Consider the following 24,624-nt stretch of genomic DNA (forward strand, 5'->3'; position numbering starts at 1 on the left):
ACAAGGATAGGGTGAGTCAGCTTGAGTAGCAAGCACCTCCAGAGGTTGGTGTGGACTCAATGGGCTGAATGGCTTGTTTCCATGATGTATAAATTGGTTAAATATTGTTTCCAATACATGCAACTTAGAATTAAGATATTTGTATGTGTTTATGTATTAAAGGAATAGATGGTAAAGTGCCAATTTTTTTCATTGATGATAACACTGCTCTATTCCCATCCCAGACAAATCTTGGAATCACTAGTGATAGTTGCTGACATGTTTTTATAGTGGCACCTTTCCATTAGATGATAACAAATTTTAAGTTATTGGTAAGTCTGGTAATTTAGAGCACTGCAAATTTTGCCTTTCTAGTTGTATTGAGGACTACTTTATTTCCTGGTTTGTGGGATCACGTGTGAGTTTGACTAGAAAGTTATTGGGACCAACTGTACAGTAGTAATACTGAAATACTAGAATTGCCTGTTTGTGCAGCAGTGGAGTGGGCTTCTGTTGCATTGACCTACCTCTGGGCTAGGAGGCCTAGGTTGCACCTGCTTCAGAGATGTCACGTCTGATGGGGTTGAAAAATATATTGCAATGGGAGCCTCTTCACTGATTGCAACAGTTGAGATGTTGTGACATCTCGAGGATAACTGGGACTGTACAGTTGATGCTGCCATTCTTGTATTTTGAAACATTTCTTTTAAAGCAGGTTGGGTTGTTAGTAAGTTTGCACATTACCCCAAAATTGGCAGTAGAGTGGGCAGTAAAAGTTAATTTTTAAGATTGCCAAGAGATCTTGGTAAGTTGGTTCAATGGACTGAGGAGTGGCAAATAGAGTTTAATTTGGATAAATGTGAGGCAGTGCATTTTGTTAAAATTAAAGGGCAAGATTTACACAGTTACAAATAGGGCCTTGGGTAGTGTTGTGGAGTAGAGACCTAGGAGTTCAGCTACATAAATCTTTTTGTTTGCTATATGTAGACTGGCTGGTCAAGGAGGCATTTAGCACAGTTGGCTTTGTTGCTCAGACCTTTTGAGTACAGAGGTTGAGACATACTGAAGTTGTACAGGACATGGTGAGGCCCCATCAGGAGTACTGTGTCCAGTTCTAGTCACCATGTTATATAGGAAGCGTATTATGCTGGAGTGGGTGCAGTAAATATTTACTAGGATGTCCCTGGGGATATGGAGGGTTTGAGTTATGAGGAGTGGTTGGACAGGCTGGGATTTTTTTTTTCAATGGAGCGTACGTGGTTGAGGGGTGACTTTTTTAGATGTTTATGAAATCATGACATGCAGATAAAGTGAATAGCAGATCCCTTCCCTCTCAGATAGGGATTTCTAGACTGGGGCCATATCTAGTGAGAGGAGAAAGATTTAGAAAAGATATGGGGGGGGGCAGCATTTTTTTACACAGTTATGAAGTAGGTGTGAGTACAGTTGTAACATTTAATTCATAAATGTTTAGAGGGATATGGGTCAAGTGCAGGCAGGTGGGACTAGTTTAGGATTTTGGACTGAAGGGTCTTTCCATGCTGTCTGTCTGATTTTTGGTTTCTGGATTTCTGTTTCAGTTTGCACTAGTGCAAATTAAACTCTAGTCAGTAGACTTTCTCTAGCTGCATCTTGGGAATAGACCAGGTCCTGCATTTGAAATTAAACTTTGCACCTGCACTTGTTTTAAACTGAGATTTGATTTTGACCTAAATGTCTCAAAATTGTGACAGCTGACTTATGTTTTGGCTGTTTCAAATTTACAGGGGACTTTGATAGTTAAGATTGGAAAAAAAATTGACCTGAGGATTTTTATATTCATTAACGGGATAAGGCATCACCCACTAGGCAGCATTTAGTGCCCCCTAATTGCCCAGATGGTGGTTCAGTCAGCCATGTGAATTGTTTTTAAAAAAGGAAATAATTTGAGCATGATTGGTAATATTTTGTTATTCCATGACACCTCCCTCTGACTATGCAGTGGGTGGAATTTGAATCCCGTCAGTATCCTTTGCATTCCAAACACTTTGAATTATTCATTTCATTATTTTGCAACCTCTTTGTTATAACAATAAATTGCTACTTCAGACAGTGGTTTTCCTTGTTAAGACCTGAAATTTCACACCAGTCTATGGACAAGTCAAGAATTGACTGATTCCACTGTGTCCTCCACTTCTGTGCTGTGTTCAGAAACACTGTTGCTCTGCGATGATGAGGATGTGAACATTATGATCAAAGAAAGCAGCAATAAACAGGCCTGGCTTATCAGTATTCCAATCCAGGCTACCAATGGGTTGAGATGAGAGGGAGATGGTGTTCAGGAGTGTAGTGGTACATGTTGAAATCTTGGCATCTGGCTCATTGTCACTTCTGTTAAGCATCAATGAAGTTTCACTGCTTGTAAACAACAATATACAGAACAAAGGACGAATCCATGAATGCTTTGCTTGACTTGGATTACTTTTTTGGGGCTATTATCGTAACATTGCAGAGTAGCATTGTTAGGAGTACTAGAATGTCACAGTGTTGAGCTGGGCAGGTTCCTGGGACTGCAGGGAAATGCCTGTATGGAATAAAGAAATGCCCCATTTACTGAATGTTGCAGCCTGTGGAGCAATCTGATAACACTGCCCACAAATTGCATTTTTGCAGGGGTGTGAGAAACAAAAGGGGACAGTAGAAACAAATAATTTTCACACTCATCATGATGTAGGAATTTTTTTTCATTTATTTCATCCTTTTGCTTAGGTTTTTATAAGTGACCATTAAAATCCAAGGATACAGGGGCAAGTGAATTTAATCAAAACAGTTGTACGTTGGTTTATTTCTCTGTGGCATTGGCTGTTTCTTGAATGATCAATCGAAGTCATGGACAATGCAATCACAAACAAACACCTAGATCTACACTGGTCTGTACACTGCTGTGACAGTAACGTGCATACCTCTGAAATCAGCTCTCACCAAGATGTAAGATATACATCCACTTACTGTTTCCAGAGATGCAGATAGCCAGCTCCTCCACTTGTCGTGAAGATATTTTGATTTTTGAGGCAAATACCACACCACCCAAGTTGTAAATTTGTATGGCTTTAAAAAGAGAATGTAAATTGGTGGCCTCTGAGGTTGTACTGCAGAAAATTTCCAATGTTGGATGCCGTTAACTGAACTGAAATGCACTCTTCAGCAGACCCGGAAATAAAACAGATGTATATTTCTGTCAGTTGACGGCTGCCCTGTGACAAAGGGTTGCTCTGTAAAACCCCAAGCAGTTCATGAAGACAGATCAGAAGAAGCCCATTGTGCAAACATTGGAGGTCACTGAGATCCTGTATACTTTATAGTGAATAACTGAAATAAGAGGAAAAGACTGTGTTGTACGAGTTGATCTTGAGATTGAGAAGGAACAAAATAATTAAAAATGTAGAACTAATTAAGGCAAGTTTAAGTTTTGAAAATTCAATTAGATTGTAGATCAAGGGATAGTGCATTAAAAAATAAAATCTTAGTTTAAAAAAAGAGGTCAGAGTCCAGAATCTTTGATTTTAACCTGCACAGATACAAGGCAAAGAAACACTGAATCCTGAATAATTAAATACGAGCCTAGTGCTGTCTTGATCCATAAATCTGCACTCAATACAAGTCTAGGTCTGAACTGTTATTAATTAAATGCAAAAGACACATGATAGTTCTAAAAACTGAAAATGTAAACATATGACCCACATCAGCTCAGCTCTGCTCATTCACAAGATTCCTCAAAATTCAAGACAGCTTAAAAAATGTCTGATTTCAGGAAAATCTGATGGGTTGGGGGAATGTTGGGATTTCTTCCCCAGCTCTCTGAAACAATCAAGATATTCTTGGCACCCAATGATGTATCACCTACAATGCATCACTTGGCAAACTCATGTAAGCTGCAAATTCCTAACCTATCTTAATGTCTCCCTTGAGGCCCTTGTTCTTGGATCATTTCAAGTCCTTCATTTGTCCACCTTGGTTTTCCATCCCACAATACCCCAAACTAACAGAATTCTCTCAATCCAATTTTCATAACGTTCAATTAACACCCAACTTCAAAAGCTTTCTGGGGAAAGAGTTAGAGTTTTACTTTAAATGACAAAATGCTTTTGAAATCACCCATGAAAGTCCTAGCTGCTTCTGATATTGAGATTAATCCTCCTTGTCCTGGGCTCTTCCCCCACCAGACGAAATATGTTGCATTGTAGCTAACGTATTAACTTGGTTAACCATCTTAAAAATCTCAATTAGATCATCCCTTAATATTTTATGTTTCAAGGGAGAACAAGTCCTGTTAAGCAATCCATCCCTAATAATTTACCATTTTAGTCCAAAAGTCACTGGTAAATTGACCACTACACCCTCTCGAATATCTATCTCCTGAGGTGTAATGCTCAAACCTGAATCCCATTACTCCAGATTATGATCTGGCCAGAGCTTTACCTAACTGTACATTTATATATATATATCAATCCACCCATCAGCATCTTACCTTCTCACTCTGACAGATAAAGCCACTGTTTGTGTGATATTCTTCCAACGTTGTTGCCACCAGTTTATTCAAACTCGTCCTTTCTAGCAAACTTTGCACAGCAAACCTACCCCAGTAGTAATGTTAAAATAAAATTATTAGCGTGAATCAACTTCAAAACCACAAGTAGTTCTTTTGCTCAGCCATATTTTTACTAAATAATATCCTCTCAGCTGTGATCGAATGGCCACTTCTTCCAATCAATGATCAAAGATGACCATTGGCAAAAATATTGTTCAGTTACCGAGGACACCCTATCCCAGCTCATTACTATACTTTTCAGGTGTTCAAAAATAGCAGCTTTTAAAAAGAATCAGTGAAGAAACAAACATGCATCTTTTTCAGCCTCAGGAGGTCCCATATATCTTAACAATCAAGTATTTTTGTAGGGTAGTTACTCTTGTAATTAGGGAAACATAAGATAATTTGCACACTGAAAGCTCCCATATAAACTGCAATATGACCGTGAACAAATTATTTAATTTTTTCTGTGAAAGAAACTTCTGCTTAGGCTTCTTGCACTTATCAGGCCAATTTGTAAGAAATACCAATATTCAGGGAAATCAACAATTATAGTGTATGTGTTGATGGTTTGGTAAATGGACTCTAATTGCTACAGGCATTGTCAGGGAATGTACACTGGTTAGAAAACCTATTAGAACCCACCTGCCAACCAAACAGCACTCACATAGTATCAATATTTTTTCCTTTTATGTTGGTATTCTTTAAGAATTGTCCTTCAGTAATATTCAGCTTCTATACCATCAAAGCATGAGGTATTAATTTCTTTATAGTGATATTGCTTTGCAACAAACATTGGGCAGAAATGCCCTGTTTTTCAAAATAACGCTCTAAGAGAGAGCAGCCTTTGAGGGCTTAATATCCCATCCAAATGCACTACACTCCCCCAGTACTCCATTGGATTGTTAGCTTAGATTATGTGCTCAAGTCTTTGGGGTTTGAGTCCAGGACCCTATGACTCAGAGGCAAAGTACTACCTGTCAAGCTACAATTGACATTGGACAGAAATCCCAGGTCCATGCAGGCTGAACTGATCTCAGCAGCTGTGGAAGTACATCTGGCTTCAATTTCCACTGCTGTCTCAGTTGAACTGCACTGGCTCAGCTCACGCCACAAGCTAAAGTCAGTGTTTCACAGCAGCACTGAATTTGAATTCTCGTCATGAGAATCCACCCAAATCACTCAACTCACCCCGCTCTTGACGTTTGTCTCACATCGCACTTTCATGTTTCGTAAGTCAAACAGTGATAACAAAGTGTGGAGCTGGATGAACACAGCAGGCCAAGCAGCATCTTAGGAGCACAAAAGCTAACATTTTGGGCCGAGACCCTTCATCAGAAAAGGGGGATGGGGAGAGGATTCTGAAATAAATAGGGAGAGAGGGGGAGGTGCACCGAAGATGGATAGAGGAGAAGATAGGTGGAGAGGAGGGTATAGGTGGGGAGGTAGGGAGGGGATAGGTCAGTCCGGGGAGAACGGACAGGTCAAGGGGGCAGGATGAGGTTAGTAGGTAGGAAATGAATGTGCGGCTTGAGGTGGGAGGGGATAGATGAGAGGAAGAACAGGTTAGGGAGGCGGGGACGAGCTGGGCTGGTTTTGGGATGCAGTGGGGGGAGGGGAGATTCTGAAGCTTGTGAAATCCACATTGATACCATTGGGCTGCAGGGTTCCCATGCGGAATATGAGTTGCTGTTCCTGCAACCTTTGGGTGGCATCATTACAGCACTGCAGGAGGCCCAGGATGGACATGTCAAAGGAATGCTGCCTCTGATTGGTTTCCCCAATGTAGAGGAAGCCACAACGGGTACAGCAGATGCCGTATACCACATTGGTGGATGTGCAGGTGAACATCTGCTTGATGTGGAAAGTTATCTTGGGGCCTGGGATGGGGGTGAGGGAGGAGGTGGGCGGGCAAGTGTAGTACTTCCTGCGGTTGCAGGGTAAAGTGCCGGGTGTGGTGGTGCTGGAGGGGAGTGTGGAGCAGACAAGGGAGTCCCGGAGAGAGTGGTGTCTCCAGAAGGCAGACAAGGGTGGGGATGGAAAAATGTCCTTAGTGATGGGGTCAGATTGTAGATGGCGGAAGTGTCAGAGGATGATGCGTTGGATCCGGAGGTTGGTGGGGTGGTATGTGAGGACAAGGGGGATTCTCTTTTGGCAGTTATTGCGGGGGTGGGGTGTGAGGGATGAGGTGCAGGAAATGCGGGAGTCTCGGTTGAGCGTGTTCTTGACCACTGCGGTGGGGGGGAAGTTGCGGTCCATGAAGAACGAGGACATCTGGGATGTGCGGGAGTAGAATGCCTCATTCTGGGAGCAGATGTGGCGGAGGCAAAGGAATTGGGAATAGGGGATGGAATTTTTGCAGGAGGGTGGGTGGGAGGAGGTGTATTCTAGGTAGCTGTGGGAGTCGGTGGGCTTGAAATGGACATTGGTTTCTAGGTGGTTGCCTGAGATAGAGACAGAGAGGTCCATGAAGTGTGAGGGATGTGTTGGAGATGGTCCAGGTGAATTTGAGGTTGGGGTGTGTCCCCATTGTCATATCCAGCACAAACACAGCGGTTCCTTTGGGAGCATGAGTTGCCTGAAAACCAGCCCAAAACAAGCATACTTTAAGTATACATATGTAAATGTGTGGTTTCATGTCAGTACGTATTGAGTGCAATGTAGCAGATAACCTGCAACTTATCAAAAGCAATGGTCGAGCAATCTCTCTGGTTGAATCCTACCGCAAGTTCCATGTTGGCAAAGTTCATTTTGTTGTGAATCCCAGACCTTCACTGTACCTGGGAGGAAAGGTACAAAATTGAGGAGGTCAGAAGTGTCTTCTATTCCTCACTTGCTATCCACAAGCACATTCCCTTCCAAATTCCTTCCATCCTGTTTGATGAGAACCCAATGAAGTGCTGCTTCATGGGTTATCAGCTCTTGAATCAGTCTGAGTCAGCTTGGCTCAGTTGATAGCTTGAAAGCAAAAACACTTTGTTGTCAAGACCCACCCTAGGATTGGTTCCAACACACAGCAAGAGAGCAGGTTACAGCTCATTAGCTCTTATTGTCAAAGCCTAGGTAACTCAGTTCTGTTTTCACTCATATTTCCTACTTTCTGTTTGTCCATTTTAAAGAACAATACTGCACAAAAGAAGGTCACTTAGCCTGTGATCCTTGTGTCAGCTCTCTGAAAACTATCTGATTGGCCCTGCTCTTCTATTCCTTACCCATTCCACTCTCCAATTCCCCTTTTAGAAGTTATGATTGAATGTGCTTCCATTGCTCTTTTTGGCAACCAATTTCAGAACTCAGCACAAAAAACAACTTCTCCTCATCTCTCTCCAATTTTTTTTGCTGACTATCTTAAATACAAATCTTGAGAATACTGACCCACTGTCACCGTAAATACATTCCTATCCATCAAAATGCCTCACAGTGTTTAAATATCACAACTAAATGTTTAAAAATAATGGGACTGGAAGTTTGGAAAGAGCACTATTCATTCATTGAAGGCTAAACATAAAAGTAAGATACCAGATTGGTTTGTAATAACTGCAGAGAGAATTACAGAATCTAACAAAGTGACTTTTTGGCCCATCATGCCGGTGTTGGCTCTTTGGCAGAGCTATCTAGTTGCTCCTTTTCTGTCATTTTTTATTTAGGAATAAGTGGAACATAGTTTGCAAAAATACACTGTGGTAACTAGAACATTCTGAATCAGGGAGACTTATAGGTGTGTAATACATAGATTATGGTACATTGTCAGTGATGTTGCCCATAAGCAAGATGCTAAAACAAGGCTGCTTTTGCTGGGGACCATTGTAAAACTGTATATGTTCGACTGTTGGTCTCTTAATGTGGGTGTACTAAATTGAAAGGGCACGAGAAGCCTTGCACCCTCACCGTAGGGAGAATTCTTTTGAAAAATCATTGGCGGAATGTGGCTGGGCCAGTATTTATTATCCATTCCCTATTGCTTTTGAGAAGGTAATGGTAAGCTGCCTTCTTGAACCATTGCAGTTCTTGGTGAGTAGGAACACCCATAGCACCATAAGAATAGGGGTTCATGAATTTTGACCCAGTGATGAAACTGTGGAATTTTGGATAGCTGAGAACTTGAGAAGTAGCTTCTCAAATAAGCTGCAAATTATGGAAGATGGAACTGAGGAGACTAGGTTAACATATAGAAGAGTCTCAAGGCACAGAAAAGGTGTGGATTACCTTTTGGTGGAAAATCTGTGTTTACAAGGGAGCCTCTGAGGCGATCTGTTGAACATTTCAAAATAAAATGGATCATCACAATAATGCAGGTTGTGAAAGTAATTAGGAACATTATCTGCTATCTCATTGATTGGTCACATTTTCTCATTAATAATGGCACCCATTTGCTTAGTTTAATAACTCGACATCTTTTGATATGTTTTACCCAAAGGGGCAGATCTTCTGAGTTCTTGGCCCCTTTCCTTAAACCTAGGTTTTAAAAACTCTTAATAAAAAGAGAAAATGTTGGAGAAACTCAGCAGGTCTGGCAGCACCTTTCGAAAGAGAAACAGAGTTAACCTTTGAGTTTCCGGGGTTTTTTCAGATTCCCAGCATCTGTAGTATTTTGCTTTTAAATGCGCGTGATTTGTACAAAGAAGGAAATAAAGCGGCTATCTGGTTTGATAAGAAATGATCAATCTGAAACATTGGCTGTGTTTCTCTCTCCCCAGATGCTTGCTGCCTGACATGCTGAGTACCTTCAACATTTTCTGTTTTTATTTCAGATTTTCAGTATCTGCAATTTAGCTTTTAGATAGTTTGAGATCCTGGGGTTAGGCAAAAGAGTCTTGATTTCATAGAACACTAGAGATCAAAAAGAGGCCATTCAACCCATTGCGCCTCTGTTTGCTCTTTGAAAGAACTATCCAATTGGTCACACATCCTTCTGCATTCTCAATCTTGCAAATTTCTCCTTTTCAGTTCCTCTTTGTGAACCTGCTTCCAATATCCTTTCAAGCAGCATTAAAAGTCTTACTCTCCTCTCTGGTTCCATTGCAAATTATGTGTACAAGTTATCATCCCTGCTGCCAGAGACAATCTCTGGGGCCCCATGTCCGTTTTCAAGCCCACCCACACCATCAATGCTGTTAATGATCTCAAGATCTGCTTTGGCTGAGTACAGGGGAGTTTCAGATGCTTCCAGGTTCCTGTGGGGTGACAACACATGAGCTTTTAGATGCTTTAATACTCACATTTTTGCTATAACAGGGGAGATTGATAGCTGTCCCTAATGAGTTGAAAACCCCTTTATTAAGATAAAGATGCAATGTAAATACAAGCTGTGTTATGATTTGGACTGTAACCCAGGATTTCATATCACATGACCTCCCAGCTCAAACTGCCCCACCCCCATGAGGAATCAATAGTAGACACAACACACATTATCCTTCAGAAACTGCAATATTCATTGAATGATCTTCTATGATTACAATGCATCCCAGATGGGGCCTGCTTCTTCTGTTTGTTGTATATCCATCTGATGCAGCTGCTTGCTGGAGGATTTCCAGGTGATTAATCTTTATTTCTGGCACCAATCAGGTCAAGCTAGGAGGATTTGGGAACTGCTCATGGAGCAAGAAAGCCATTTTCTATAAGTAGTGTGTCTCTGCTTTTATGTAATGACCCTTAGATACTCTACTCTGAGTGTGACTTAATATAGAGTGCTGGAGTTAGATGATTAAAGAAATTAAGGGGAACAATGGAAAAAGGTTCTCCATTGCTTTTATCTTCTCTAACTTTAGTCTTCAGGAATTGATTTTCACTCTTCTGCAAGAGAAGAAGCTAGTTATTTAATGATTATCCAGTAAGTGATTAGATTTATTCTATTTCTAAGGATCAACTTGGTATAGAAACTGGTGAATGGTTAAGCAAGTACATTTTTAAAAGTTAATAAATATATAATTGAAGAAAATAATTGAGTAACTAAGTAGAACATGTTAAGGAAGGCAGGAAAGGTCCACAGCAAACACATCTGCAAGAAATGTTTGAAGATCAAGCAGCTCAGTGTTTGTAAGCTGGAGGCTCAACTACAAACACAGTGATACCTGAGGGAGAGGGAAAGTTTGATGGATTTTGTGTGTGAGGAGGCAGTCATGCCTCTTAGGAATTGGTTGTCTCATTTGGTCAGTAATCAAGGTCAGAAGGGTGCTCCTGAGATTGAAGTAGGTAAGGGGACTCAGGGGGCAGCAGCCTCAGCCTTTGCAATTGTCCAACAGATTTGAGACTCTTTTAGCTTATTTGGTTTAGGGTGACGGTCATGGACTAGCTAAATCTACTGGCTATCACACTGTGCTATTGGAAGAGGGGAGAGAAAAAAGGAATTTTTGTGGTATTAAGGTACTGTGTCGTAATGCTGTTCTCTAGTAAAGAGTGCAAGTCCAGACAGCTTTGCTGCTGCTGGGTGCTGTAGTTCAGGACATCTGTTCAGGGTTGGAGAAGAATTTGCATTGGGAGGAGGAGGGTTCCGTCATCATGGTCTGTGTTGGTACAAATGACATGGGCAGGACAAAGAAGGAGATTCTGCATTGTCACTAAGAAGATATAGGTGCAACATTAAAGAAGCAGTACATCAAAAGTCATAATCTTTGGATTATTACATCAGCTACATGCAAATTGGCATAGAGCAAATCCTTGGAGAGGGATAATGTGTGGTAAAGACTGAGGTGGGGCACTTGCATTAGCACTGCAGGGGGAGTTACATCTGTACTGACGGGATGGTCTCCATCTGAACTGTGCATGGGCTGGTGTTCTTAATAACTACGCACCTAGGGAAGTGGAGAGAATTTAAACTAAATAGTGAGCTGAGTGATCAAACCTAAAGCACTCGTGTTATACCAAACAGTAAGAGGAGAGAAAGGTTTTATGATGGGAAATGATAAGCAGATTGTTTCAGAAACAGATAGAGAATACAAATTTAAGAGCAAACCAAAAAAAAGTAGGACTGGAACTTACAAAAAGAATACAAAGGTAAAACTAAAGGCACTGCATTTGAAGATATGAGGCATTCAAAGCAAAACAGGTGAATTAAGAGCACAAACAGAAATCTGGTAGCCATTACAAAGATGTGGCTGCAGGATGAAATGGGTTTGAACTTAAAACTGGAAGGGCACAAGACATTTAGGAAGGTCAGGGTAAGGGTGGAGAGGTGGTTCCATTACTTAATTAAGGCAAAAGCTCAGGGGACATTCCACAGTGACAGCTGGTGAAAATCCAGATTCATTACAATTCTGGAATTGATAATTAATTTTTATAATGATCATGAAGTTATTTTTGCCTGTCATAAAAATTCAACTTGTTCACTAATGCCCATTAGAAGGACTTTGCCATCCTTAGCTGGTCAGGTCTGTATGACTCCAGACACAGACCAATGTGGTTGGCTCTTAAGTGCCCTCTGAAATGGCATGGCTTAGTTGTACCAAACTTCTGTGCTGTTGGTGTACTCACATCATATCGATTGCAGCCAAGAAGATGGCTCATCACCACTTTCTCAAAGACAATCAGGGATAAGCAACAAATGCCGGGCTTTCCAGTGATTACTTCATTCTGTGAAATAATCTTTTAAATCCTCTGATCAATGGCATAGTGCAGACTCGGGTGTCCACATGACCTACCACTGCTCCTGATCTGTCAGTCCTAATTTGCATCGTTATATTTAATCCACTGAGCTGTCCTGTCCACATATAACTGTCCTAGTTGTATAAAGTTTACTGACTGTCACTGTAGTGGCTGTGAGCTTACAGGTAGCCCTTTGTTTAAAAAGTCAGGGGCTCCTGCTCCTGAAGACTGTCTCTTAGGCCTCTCTGAGTGAGATAGTGAGAGGACAAGATTATGCTATCACGTTCTTCACAAATTATCAGCCAACTTAGAGAAGTAAAGTAGCCACTTGGTCAGGGACTGGAGATAGGCTTTATCCTATATGGTTCATGGAACCATCGTCCTCAGAATTAGTGCTTTACGTAGAAAAGATGAAATAAATGGATTGAAGCAGTTGGGACAGTTCTCCTTAGAGTGGAAGTATGAAAGGAGACTTGATAGAGATATTCAAAATGATGAGCGGTATGGATAAAGTGAACAGAGTGAACCTCTTCTCATTGGTGGAAGGATCAAGACCTGAAAGACACAGATTTAAAGAATTGGAAAAAGAAGCAGTCACACAAGAAAAACATTTTCCGTGTAGTGAGTGATTAAGATCTGAAATAGTCCTTTGCTCAATTACTCCTTCAGCAAATCAGCACAGACAAAGTGGACAGAATGGCCTTCTTCTGTGCTACAACCGTTCTAGGATTTATTAACGCTAGATTTTATGCCAGATTTTTGAATTTAAAGAAGTGCTTTCAATTTGGAAGTCTTTTATTAGGTGATTAATTCCATACTTTAACCAACTCAACAAACAAACCACTCATATTACCAGATGTGAAGATTGCCCTCAAAGTCTCCTGTGGCCAGGTGCCTCTGCTGTAGACTAGTAGTTCCAAATGTCCCACATCTGAAAGCGTTAGGCTTTTCAATCTACAAAGCAAAAGAAATATGTTTTCCTGAGTCATAGTCTTGGTGAGCCCGAAGAAGTAGAAAAAGCACCACCTGGCAGAGTGCTAATGTACTGTGGAATTCAGAAGATACATATTTGGCTACTACCTTCACGAAATCATTATTACCAGTTGAATTTTAGCAAAGGAGATTACTAAAACTTGCAAATCCTGGCCTTTTGAATTGAGGAACATTAATCAAGATTATGGCAAAAGGCACCCCAAACCTGAGTTATGTTCAGAGAGAATTCTGAGCTGTACTAACTCAAGAATCAAGAATTTGTCACTCCAGTTTCCATTCCAGTGCGGAACTGAGGGAATGCAGCAGTATCTTTTGGATACAGATGTTAAGCCAAGGTCTTTTCTGTTTTGGAAAACACAAATTATCACAAATCACCAAGTACTTCCTAGCCTTTATTTATCCATCAACCAATACCACTGAAATACCTACTCATTATTGTGAATACTCAAGAAATCTGCAAAGGAATGATAAAAATAAAACATTTACATCTCAAGTCATGTATAATTAATGCTATTAGATTGCATACTGTAGATTTTGTTCTTATTTTTGTGGAAGATTGCTATGTGCAAATTAGCTGCAGTATTTTATATGAACATATGAATTAGGAACAGCAGCTTATGTGGCCCTTCAAGCCTGTTCCACCATTCCATAAGATAATGGCTGATCTATTTAAGTTTTAAACTCCACATTACCCATATACCCCTGAAAACTTTATATTCTCTTGCTTATTTCCCTTAAAAATATTCCATGATGGAGTCTCCACCACTTTCTAAGGCAAAGTTCCAAAGTTGAGAAAAAAATCTTCTCATCTCAGTCCTAAAAATGTCATCCATAATTTTGAAAGTGGACTGACCCACAACAGTCGGCATCCTATCCAGGTCTACCTTGTCAAGACCATTCAGGATCTTATAAACTTTAAGTAAATGGACCTTAACTCTTCTAAACTCTTGTGAAAACAAACCCAGCCTGCCCAATCTATCGTCATTACTCAACTAGGTATCATTCCAGGTATGTTTCTAGTAAACCTGCTCTGAACAGCCTCCAATGCATTTGCATCATTCCTTCAATAAAGAGACCAAAACTGTACACAGTATTTGAGATGTGCTCTCATAAATGTAATAAAGGATAGATTCCTCAACTCCTTTTCAATCGTTCATTGTCCTTGCGTAATGTTCACAAAAGGGAATAGAGATAACCCCGGAAATTACAGGCCAGTTAGTCTTACTTCAGTGATCGGCAAAATATTGGAAAGAGCTCTGAGAGATAGAATTTATGATCACTTGGAAAGGCAGAGTTTGATTTGTGATAGTCAGCATGGATTTGTGAGGGGTAGATCATGCCTCACAAGCCTTATTGAATTCTTTGAAGACATGACCAAACACGTGGATGAAGGTAGAGCAGTAGATGTGGTATACATGAATTTAAGTAAGGTGTTTGATAAGGTTCCCCATAGTAGGTTCAAGCAGCAAGTAAGGAGGTGTGGGATAGGGGAAAATGTGGCAGATTGGTTTCAGAATTGGCCAACCCTTGAAAGACAAAGGGTGGTAGTGAACGGAAAATATTCAACATGGTGCTCAGTTGTGAGTGATGTACCACAAGGATCTGTTCTGGGTCCTCTTCTATTTTTGTAAATGATTTGGATTAAGGAGTGGAAGGGTGGATTAGTAAGTTCATGGACGACACGAAGGTGGGTCACGTTGTGAAAACTGCGAAGGGCTGTTCTTGGTTACAAAGGGACATTGATAGGATGCAGAGCTGGGCTGAGAAGTGGCAGAGATAATGGGAACTGCAGATGCTGGAGAATTCCAAGATAATAAAATGTGAGGCTGGATGAACACAGCAGGCCAAGCAGCATCTCAGGAGCACAAGTGTGCTCCTGAGATGCTGCTTGGCCTGCTGAGAAGTGGCAGATGGAGTTTAACCCTGAAAAGGGTGAGGTGATGCATTTTGGAAGGACAAATTTGAAAGCAGAATGCAGGACCAATGGAAAGCTTCTTGGCAGTGTGCAGGAGCAGAGGGATCTCGGGGTTCATGTCCACAGTTCCTTGAAAGCTGCCACCCAGGTGGATAGAATAGTTAAGAAGGCATATGATGTGTTGGCGGATTGAGTTCAAGAGCTGTGAAGTTATGCTCCAGCTATACAAAACCCTGGTTTGGCCGCATCTAGAGTATTGTGTCCACTTCTGGTCACTTCATTACAGGAGATGTGTTGATTGGTATATAGCAAATTCCCACAAATAGAAATCATGTGAAAAGAAAGACATGCATTTGTATGCCACCTTTCATGGCCTCAGAATGTTCCAAAGCTTCACAGTCACTGCGGTACCTTTTCAAGTTCAATTACTGTTGTAATGTGAGAAGCACAGCTACACTTTTCTGCACCGCAAGCTCTCACCAAGAACACTGAGGTAATGTTACAATGTGATGTTGACTAAGGGATAAATATTGGTCAAGTATCATGGAAACCTCTTCTGCTCTTCTTTGCAATAGCCTTGTATCTCTCATCTCCACTGAGAGGGCAGACAACATCTCTGACAGTGTAGCATTTCCTCAGAACTGCACTGCAGTGAAAACCTGCCACACATAGTGTTTCTTTCAGCCCTTGTCTATATGACTTAGCAAAATTAATAATGGGCAGGTAGAGATATTGTGGGGTTGTCACTAGACTAGATCCCTAGAGCACCCAGGCTGATGCTGTGGAGATGTGGTTTCAAATCTCACCATAGCAGATTGTGAAACTTTAATTCAATAAAGTAGATAGTTTATATAAAAATCTGGGTGGCACAGTGGCTCAGTGGTTAGCACTGCAGCCTCACAGCGCCAGGGACCCAGGTTCGATTCCAGCCTCGGGTGACTGCCTGTGTGGAGTTTGCATATTCTGCCCGTGTCAGCGTGGGTTTCCTCCGGGTGCTCCGCTTTCCTCCCACAGTCCAAAGATGTGCAGGTTAGGTGGATTGGCCATGCCTGTAGTGTTCAGTTGTGTGTGAGTTATAGGGTGATTGGTCTGGGTAGGATGCTTCAAGGGGAAGTGTGGACTTGTTGGGCCGAAGGGCCTGTTTCCACACTGTAGGGAATCTAATCTAATGGCCATGGGAGTCCTATTGATTGTTATAAAACACGTTTTGCTTCACTAACGCATACTGACTTCTTAAGTAAATCCTTTGGATGCTGGAAGTCTGAAATAAAAACAGTGGTTGAAATGTTACCTCTGTCTTTCTCACTCCTCAGATGCAGAATTTCTCTAGCATTTTCTGTTTCAATCTACCACCCTTACCTGGTTTGGCTTATATGTCGTTCCAGACTCAGAGAAATGTGAGTGACTCTAAACTGCTCTCTGAATGTAAGACAGCTCAAAGGTAATCAGGAGCGCGCAGTAAGTGCTGGTCCTGCCAGTGGGTTCCACATCCCATAAAAGAATCAAAAAGCTCACAGAAATTGTAGATTCTGTGTTAGTACAGAAGGTAACTAAAGGCTGTGAAAGCAAAAAGACAAAATTATCATTGTCATCCGTAGCTGCAAGCAGCGCGGAGGACACTGTAAGTGACTTATCCAATAGTCACTTTTTAAATAATTACCATCCTTTTGAAAAAAAAAGCCCCACAGATCTTGGGCAAAACTGCAGAATAATGAGAAGGAATAACTGCTGATACATTTTAAGTTATTTTATCATTTTTTAATCTTTGTCTTTCCTCCAGGCTTAGTGTAACATCTAGAAATGTTCCAAAAACAAAATCAGAAACAGATAATCTCAATTAACAGGAAATATAGATCATATACAACTTGCCACTCTTCAGTGTGAATATACACAGTGCAGCAATTTAATAGATATTTATATTCCAATCACCCTCCACGTGTTTCTATAACAATATAACAGTTGGAAGTAATCTGATACAGTTGTTACAGCAGCTATTGTACTGGAATTTCAACCATCACGTGGCTCGACTGGTAACTGCACTATGCAGTACAAAGATGCAAACCAAAACTCCCAGGTTCTGGTAAGTAGGTAAAGAAGAGTTGGATATTTAGGCCGGTGGATGAGTTTCCAAACAGATTGCCGTGTTCTGGATATAAGTTTGCTCGCTGAGCTGGAAGGTTAGTTTTCAGACGTTTCGTCACCATTCTAGGTAACATCATCAGTGAGCTTCCGGTGAAGCGCTGGTGTTATGTCCCGCTTTCTATTTATGTGTTGAGGTTTCCTTGGATTGGTGATGTCATTTCCTGCATTGATGTCATTTCCTGTGTTGGTGATGTCATTTCCTGTTCTTTTTCTCAGAGAGTGGTAGCTGGGCTCCAAATCAATGTGTTTGTTGATGGAGTTCCAGTTGGAATGCCATGCTTCTAGGAATTCTCGTGTGTGTCTCTGTTTGGCTTGTCCTAGGATGGATGTGTTGTCCCAATCAAAGTGGTGTCCTTCCTCATCTGTATGTAAGGATGCGAGTGATAGTGGGTCATGTCGTTTTGTGGCTAGTTGATGTTCATGTATCCTGGTGGCTAGCTTTCTGCCAGTTTGTCCAATGTAGTGTTTGTCACAGTTCTTGCAAGATATTTTGTAAATGACGTTGACTGGTTCAACACATCCATCCTAGGACAAGCCAAACAGAGACACACACGAGAATTCCTAGAAGCATGGCATTCCAACCGGAACTCAATCAACAAACACATTGGCTCCAAATCAATCTACCATCCCCTGAGAAAAAGAACTGGAAATGACATCACCAACACAGGAAATGACATCACCAACCCAAGGAAACCTAAACACGTAAATAGAAAGCGGGACATAACACCAGTGATTCACTGGAGGCTCACTGATGATATTACCTAGAAGGGTGACGCAATGTCTGAAAACGCACCTTCCAGTTCAGTGAACCAGCTTACATCCGGAACAAAATAAAGACCCACTCTTTTGTGGACCAAGAAGAACAGAGCGTGACTGTGTTGGAGGTGGAAGGAAGACGTCGGGTTGGCTGTGCACCCTTGCAACTGGTGGATCTTAATGCTGGCTTCGACCTAACGCTGGTTCAGGGGAGCAGCCAACCTGCAACGATGGCTGCGGCGAGTGCTCGTGCCCCGGGTCGGGGATCCGGAACACCATCCGTGATTCCGTGAAGGTGCACCTGTGAACCGCACCTTCTTCGTGGAGGGTCCTGTTGGACTGTTGTGGGTTCGTTGCTGCGGACATTTACTGCCTGCAGTATTTCCCTGGAGGAGGTTTCTACGATGTAACCTTCAGGACTGCCAAGCTTTGCGAGCACTTCCTGGAAGTTTTCAAGGAGAAAGGAGGTGAGGGCCCCCTCTCTGTACTGACCGCTGTCCCGCTGTGCAGGAGGGCCAGATCGTGCAGGAGGGCCCAGCCCCACAGGACAGACCCGAGGCCAGCAAAGCGCCCCTGCAGGGTCCGCTCCCCTCCGACAACCCAGAGTCGATGGAGGAGGTGACAGGTGACCCAGCGGAGTGGACGACGGTCCGGAAGGCGAGGAGGAAGGTGTGCCGGCGGGCCCCGGCACCGCAACCATCAGGCGGGAAGAGGCAGCTACAGGGGGGCTATAAGAGCTCCTCTAACAAGGGAGATTCGGAGGAGGCCCGCCCAAAGCAGAAGCTAAAGATCTCAAGGGAGAAGGAAAGCAGCACCCCGCTTCCAGGTGACGGGAGGCGTCCTGAGGCTCCCTCCAACACCCAGCCACGCGCCGCTGGGGCCCTAGAGGGCCCCCCCGGAACCTTCAGGCGGAAGCAGAAAACAGCTTGTCCCCAGCCTGACCCAGAGCCGGACTCTCCTGCCTCTGTACCCCTGACGGGGGTTGCCACCCGGAAGGCAGCACGGACGGTTTCCTGAGCCCGGAGAGCGTCCAGCAGTTAGCCCGGGCAATGGGCATGAAGGGACAGATGGAGGGGCTGGACCTTGGACTTGGGGATGGTACTGCGGTCACTGCCCACAATGGGGGTACGAGTTGCGAGCATTAATGTGCGCAGTGTCAGGTCCACCGCAAGATGTGTGTCCACGTTGACCTACCTGACCACTGTCAAGGCGGATCTCCTGTTTCTGCAGGAGTGCGGGATACCGCACCTCAGCAAGTACGGGAAATGGTCCGGCACCTGGACCTGTGGCCCTTTAATCTAGTCGGGGGGTAACGACTGTCGGTCCTCGGGCCTGGCTATTCTGCTGCGGGGGCGCAACTTCACCATCTCTCAAGTTCAGGAGGTGCTGGGGGGTGGTGCCTCCTAGTGGCAGATGTCACCTACAGGAACGCTCCCCTGTGGCTGATCAACGTGTACGCCCCAGCGGTACGGAGTGAGCGGTTGGGCGTCCTGCAGCGGCTTCCACCCCTGCTGGCTACGTCCAGGTCGGTCATCCTAGGCGGAGACTTCAACTGCATCATCGATGCAGATGGAAGATCCGGTGTCGGGACAGTGGGTGGGGGGAGTCAACTGGACGTCACGTCCAGATTCCTAATGGGCACGGTGAAGGACGCCAAGCTACTCAGCGTCTTCAGCACCCCTGCAGACGGAGTGCAGTGGAGATACACCTGGTCGCGGCCAGACGGGTCTATTCGCTCAAGGATAGACTTCCTGTTTGTGTCACGGACGTTCTCGGTCAGGTCCACCGGCATCGAACCGGTGTTCTTCTCTGACCACTGCCTCCTGCTGGCTGAGTGTCACTTACAGGACGACCAGCCGGCCGGCAAGGGGACGTGGAAACTCATAACGACTCTGTTGACCCTAGAGAACGTCGAGGAGCTTAAGAGGGAGTACGCCGGTTGGAGAACTGTGAAACTCCTCTTTGAGTCTCTGGGCGACTGGTGGGAGACAGTGAAGGAGAACATCAAGAGGTTCTTTGTCCTTAAGGGTGTTCGGAAGGCGAGAGAGAGGCGGGGAAAGCTGTCGCGACTCCAGAAAAGGATGCAGAACCTGCTCCTTCTTCAGTCGATGGGGGTCGATGTCATGGAGGACCTCCACGAGGGGAGGGGCCAGCAAGCCTCGCTCTTCGCCGCAGAGGCCTCCAGGATAATCTTCCGGTCCAGGGTCCGCTCCGTGGAGCAGGATGAGATGTGCTCACGTTTCTTCTTTCAGAAGGTGCACAAAGAGAACTCTGTGCTTAGCCGGCTGAAGGATGACGATGGTTTGGTGACGTCGTCTCGGCCCGGCATTTTGAGGATCAGCAGATCCTTCTATGCCGGACTGTACGACGTGAAGCCCACTGACAGCACGGCCTCCGAGTCGTTCCTGTCGTCTATCACGGAGGTCTTAGATGATGGCACGAGGGAGTGGCTGGACCGGCCGATATCCCTGGACGAGCTGACCAGAGCCCTCAAGTCCTTTGAGAGGAATAAGACTCCTGGGAGCGACGGCTTACCGGTCGAGCCGTATTCCGCTCTGTGGAACCTGGTCGGTCAGGGCCTGCTGGAGGTGTACGATAGTGCGCTTCGGGCAGGGGAAATGTGCAAGTCCATGAGGAAGGGCATCATCACCCTCATTTACAAGAGGAACGGGGAGAGGGAAGAAATTAAGAATTGGTGTCCCACTTCATTTTTGAACGTGGACTACAAAATCCTGGCCAAGGTCATAGCCAACCGGGTCAGGTCTGTCCTGGAGTCGGTGATTCACCCTGACCTGTGCTGGAAGATCGCTGAGAGCCTCGCGCTCATCAGGGATACGATTGCCTACGTGCAGGACAGGTGGGTGGACACCTGCCTCGTCAGCCTGGACCAGGAGAAGGCCTTCGACAGGGTCTCTCATGCTTACATGAGGGACGTCCTCTCCAAATTGGGGTTCGGCGAGGGCATCCGCAATTGGATCCGGCTGCTCTACACCAACATCGTTAGCGCAGTCTCGATCAACGGGTGGGAATCGGACAGTTTTCCCGTCAGATCTGGAGTCAGGCAGGGCTGCTCGCTCTCTCCTGCCTTGTTCGTGTGGTGTATGGAGCCCTTTGCTGCATCCATCAGGAAGGACATGAGCCTGAAGGGCGTGACTATCCCAGGCAGCAGAGGCCTTCAGGTCAAGACCTCCCTGTACATGGACGACGTTGCTGTCTTCTGCACCGATCGTCGGTCAGTGAGTAGGCTGTTGGACATCTGCAGCCAGTTTGAACTGGCCTCGGGTGCCAAAGTCAATAGGGGTAAGAGCGAGGCCATGTTCTTTGGGAACTGGGACGACCGCTCCTTCATTCCCTTCACCGTAAGGACAGACTACCTGAAGGTGCTGGGTGTTTTGGTTCGGTGGAGCTGGGGCATGCACTAAGACTTGGGAGGAACGTAACACCAAACTGAAGCAGAAGCTGGGCAGGTGGATGCTCCAGTCCCTCTCCATCGCAGGTAAGAACCTGGTTGACAGGTGCAACCTGGTTGACAGGTGCGAGGGGCTTTCGGTACTGTTGTATGTGGTGCAGGCCTGGCCTATTCCCTGGACCTGCGCCGCTGCAGTCACCCGGGCCATCTTCCGCTTCATTTGGGGGTCGAGGATGGACCGGGTCCGCAGGGACACCATGTACAAAGACCTGGAAAATGGGGGAAAGGGCGTACCGAACGCCACCCTCGCCCTGACGGCTACCTTTGTGTGTGGCTGCATCAAGCTGTGCGTAGATCCTCAGTACGCAAACACCAAGTGTCACTACTTACTGAGGTTCTACCTGTCCCCGGTGTTGCGAAGGATGGGCCTGGCCTTGTTGCCGCGGAATGCTCCGAGTAGTTGGACCGTCCCGTACCACCTGTCCTTCATGGAGAAATTTTTGAAATTTGTTGTTATCTAAGGGAAACACCTTTGACCACAAGGCTGTCAGGCAGTGGTCAGCATGTAGTATCCTCGAGATCCTTCGGGAAAAGGAGAGGGTGGATCCCGTCGTGTGGATCCCCACGCAGACTGCCAAAGTCGTTTGGCAGAATGCCTCATCGCCAGAACTTTCAAACAAGCAAAGGGTCTAGGCCCGAAACATCAGCTTTTGTGCTCCTGAGATGCTGCTTGGCCTGCTGTATTCATCCAGCTTCACACTTTATTAACAAGGACATTGCTTGGCTGTCGGTGAGAGGGGGTCTGCCAGTGAGATCCTTTATGCACGCCCAGAATCTCTGCGCCACTGCACGCTAACCTCGAGGTGGTTGCGGGGGGGACAAGACTGTCTATCACCTCCTTCTGGAGTGTGCTTATGCGCAGGAGGTCTGGAGGGGGATGTAGTGGTATTTGTCGAGGTTCGTCCCCAGCAGCTCCGTGACACGGGACTCCATGCTCTACGGGCTGTTTCCCAGGACGCACACCGAGACCAACATCAACTGCGCCTGGAGGACCATCAATGCGGTGAAAGACGCTCTTTGGTCAGCCCGCAACTTGCTGGTCTGCCAGCTGAAAGAACTGACCCCGACTAGGGTGGATTGGGCAAGCCATGAAGACAGAACCTCAAATCCAGCAGAATTAAGAGAAATGGAGCTGGGAAGTAGGGAAGAGATAACAAAGTGTGGAGCTGGATGAACACAGCAGGCCTAGCAGCATCTTAGGAGCACAAAAGCTGACGTTTCGGGCGTAGACCCTTCATCAGACTGGTGCACTCCGAGGTCCAGGGCTACGTGCTGAAGGACGCGCTAAAGCTTGGGGCAGCCGCCGCCAAGGCGCGGTGGGGAAAGACCACGGTATGAAACCCTCGTCCAGAATAGAAAAAAGGGCCCTATCTGGTAACTGGGCCCAGCTGGCGCCTTACCCAACTGGTCAGGGGACCAATGGGGACTGTGCGGGGAGATGACTGCCGGGGTATTTTCTTTGCTTTTTTTTCTTCTTTGTTTTGTTTTTTTTCTTTAGTTGGTGTACGTACCCCTTGGGTAACCCGGAGCGGCTTGCATGACTGGGTAGGTGTATAAATGTTTTATTTTTTGTACATTCTATGAATAAAGTATATTTTTTCAAATAAAAAAAGTGACAAAATGTCTGAAAATGAACCTTCCAGCTCAGCGAGCAAACTTACATGCAGAACCTCAACGTGAGCTACAAATCTTTTCAAAACTCACTAGATTGCTGTGTTCCAGATGAACTTGAGCTTTTTGAATATTGTTGAAGCTGCACTCATCTCGGCAATTGTTGAGTGCTCCTTCATACTCCTGACTGGTACCTTGTAGATGGTGGACAAACCTTCAAGTGTTAGGAGGTGAATTGTTTGCAGCAGAATCCCCAGCCTCTTACCTGCTCTTGTAGTCATAGTAAGCATGTGCCTTGTCCAGTCACTTTCTGGTCACTGGTGACCGTGAATTCTAGTTGTTGTAGATTTACTTACAATTATGACCTTGACTGTCGAGGATACATGGTTTGACTCTGCTGTTGGAGATGGTTTAGTCTGGTACTTGTGTGATACAAAAAGTATTTGCTACTTATCAGGCCAAGCCTGAATCTTGTCCGTTTTTGGTTCCAGGCAGATACAGACTTCTTCAGCATCTGAGCAGTTGCAAATGAAGTTGAACACTACACTCAAGAGTGAAAATTCCCATTTCTGACCTTATGGTGAAGCGAAGGTCATTCATGAAGCAGCATTCCCTACTTCTGATGAAGTAGCTTTTTCTGATGAAGGGTCTACGCCCGAAACGTCAGCTTTTGTGCTCCTAAGATGCTGCTAGGCCTGTTCTGTGTTCATTCAGCTTCACACCTTGTTATCTCTTCCCTACTTCCCAGCTCCATTTCTCTTAATTCTGCTGGATTTGAGGTTCTATCTTCATGGCTTGCCCAATCCACCCTACAAACTGACCAAACCTAGCTCCACTCCTGTCAAGAAACATTGGTGGTGAGACAAGTTGGAGGTTGAACATTGCCATGGCAAGAAACCAATTCCTTCGGGGAAGAAATAAACTAAATTTACAAGATAAAACCCAGAACCATTTGTCAATGTGTGAGTCATCGAAACAGACATGTTTGTGCAAGTGGAAATTGAGAATATATATCCTACAATCTGAAAATTTACGGTCTGAAGGCCTGAAATGTCAAAAAAAGCTTTATTTTGCACAAGTGCTATCTAACCATCTGAAAGCTTCTAGCATTTTCTAGGGTCTTTTTTTTTATAATTTCCAGCAGCCGCATTTAGCAATTTCGCTGCTGTCCAGTTCTACTATAATGGTCGAGAATGGAATCAGATTCTCGCCAAATGGAACAGGGCCAATTAATCCAAAGTACAAGGATCCCTGGCTGCAATGTAACCATTATTTCGCTGGCCAATCGCAACATTAAATGTTCGTCATTGCTGCATTGTAACGTCCTCCACCATCCTGTAACATATCCCATATCTTTTCCCCAACGTTCGCTACATGGAGTGTAGAAAAGCCAAAAGTGAATTGAACAAAGAGTTACCGTATGTAGGTCTCTGATCTCCCCGCTCGTTGTTCCCTACACCCCGATGATTCCCCTGTTTGGTGCCCGGGAGCCGGAGTCAGTCCCCAGGCAAACGAATCGGTTACTGCACGGGATCCACGAACAGCCGAAGGGGGTGAGAAGTAGCTTCCGATGTGATAGCGACAGAGCCGGGGCTCTGGACAGTCTGACAT

At 44.6% G+C, this 24,624-nt stretch overlaps 1 pseudogene; it reads right to left on the reverse strand.

The window, feature by feature from the left end:
- Positions 1–2,709: 2,709 nt before the first annotated feature.
- Positions 2,710–24,624, reverse strand: LOC132206618 (dynein axonemal assembly factor 10-like; annotated as a pseudogene).

This window comes from Stegostoma tigrinum, chromosome 39 (assembly GCF_030684315.1).
Source record: "Stegostoma tigrinum isolate sSteTig4 chromosome 39, sSteTig4.hap1, whole genome shotgun sequence".
NCBI lineage: Eukaryota > Metazoa > Chordata > Chondrichthyes > Orectolobiformes > Stegostomatidae > Stegostoma > Stegostoma tigrinum.